The following is a 1,769-nucleotide window of genomic DNA, read 5'->3' on the forward strand; positions in this document are numbered from 1 at the left end:
AACCACAACACATAATGCCTTGAGTTTCAGATATGTTGGAAACCCTGTAGTTTACCAAGAAAAATGCTTATCAAATCTCTTCTTATACTACAAATCATTAAGATTCCTATCATTTTATCAAATATCTCAAACTTCTCCTTAAAGCCCACCTATTTTGGAGACAGTTTGGGCTGATCTTTTCCCCAGGATATACTAATCTGTCTTAAACTAAAAGGAGAAGGGGTGGCTAGGTGGTACAGTGAGTAGAGTGATGGTCCTGGAGTCAGGAGGACCTGAGTTCAAATCTGTCCTCAGACACTTAACACAAAAACTAGCTGTGTGACCTTGGGCAAGTCACTTAACCCCAATTGCCCTCCAACTAAAAGGAGAAGAATTTCTTGTGTTTTGTAAGCTTTTCCCCCTATTTACTAGAAATAAAAAAGTTGTACCTTTCAAAAGATCATGATGCTTTAGAAGGAACAAGACTTTATTAAAGTGAAGAGTTAGAAAAAAGTAGACATCCAGCAACTGGAAAATGACTGAACAAATTGTGGTACATTAATATAATAAAATGTTACTATGCTTTAAGAAATTATGAATGTGGATACAAAGAACCATGGGAAGATTTACATGAACTGATACAGAGTAAAGTAAACATGGCTGAGAAAAAATCGTGTACAATGACTACAACACTCTAAATGGGGGGGAACCACTAAACTATCAAAAATAAAAGTTGGCAAAACTACAAAGAATTAACTTGGCTGACAGAAAATAATATGGGAAGACACACTCCCCTCCCCCTCCTTTGCAAAGGTATGTGGGGTGTCCAACAGTGTGGAACATTGTATATATTGTCAGATTTTTTTTTCAACATATTTATCAGTTTTGCTGATATTTTTATTTTTCCTTATTTTCTTCTAAAATATTCTTTACCATGTGGAATGGTTCTCTGGAAGAAAGAGTAAAAGGGGAAGAGGAGGAATACAGAGTGAAAGTTAGATGATGTAAATCAAAAGACACCAATAAAAATCTTTTTACAATTTTATCCCACAATCCCAAGTGTTTGTAGCATTCCTCTTCCAACAAAAGCAGAAACATGGCACTATGGTGGAGCTCTTCAGTCTCTCCCACAGAACTACAATTTCAAACCGGAAAGGTGACCTCTCTTCTCCTGGTTTATAAGAGGAACAGGTTCATTTGTTTCCAGGTAGATGTAATCTGAAGGAATTCCAGGAGGAAGACATCTGAGACATGGGTCAAAAGGACACAAAAAAGAGGTGGGGATGGTGGTGTGCCCTAAGATGTATAGGCAACTGTATCCTCCCTCTTGCCCAAGGAGGTGTGTTGGCTCAAGAAAGAGCCTTAGTCCTGCAGTCCAAACATTCATTTCCAACTTCAGCTGTCAGCGTACCTTCCCTGCCCCCTCCACCCTCGGCCCAATGCTTCAGGAATGCCCTCTGAGCTATGGGCCTAAAGTCACAGGAGCAAACCTCTCTTGTGTCCACACTTACTCAGCATCAAATCTCCCTCGGCTGTGAACTGGTAAGTACTATGCTTAGCTGCAAAGGAAAAAAAAAAGTTAGGTGATGGTGGTGGTGGTGGAAGTGGCGGTGGTGGCTGAAGGTAGAGCCTAACAAGAAAGTGGGCTCAGAAGAAGCATAGGTAGATAGACAGATGGTAGATACATAGATGATAGATAGATAGACAGATAGATGATGAAAGAAAGAAAGAAAGAAAGAAAGAAAGAAAGAAAGAAAGAAAGAAAGAAAGAAAGAAAGAAAGAAAGAAAG

The 1,769-nt window shown here is 39.2% G+C and overlaps 1 long non-coding RNA gene across 1 annotated transcript in view; it reads left to right on the forward strand.

Annotated features, from left to right (window-relative positions):
- The first annotated feature begins 1,311 nt into the window (after positions 1-1,311).
- The window catches only part of LOC138162665 (uncharacterized), a 10,127-nt gene continuing 9,669 nt past the window's right edge, over positions 1,312-1,769 (forward strand). Inside the window, exon 1 of the long non-coding RNA XR_011168690.1 lies at positions 1,312-1,521. This is a non-coding gene — a long non-coding RNA (uncharacterized lncRNA). The remainder of the gene's footprint in view (positions 1,522-1,769) is intronic.

The sequence above is a fragment of the Petaurus breviceps genome, unplaced genomic scaffold (genome assembly GCF_028583685.1).
Source record: "Petaurus breviceps papuanus isolate PSGF00001 unplaced genomic scaffold, PetGlider_PUasm1.0 120, whole genome shotgun sequence".
NCBI classification, from domain to species: Eukaryota; Metazoa; Chordata; class Mammalia; order Diprotodontia; family Petauridae; genus Petaurus; species Petaurus breviceps.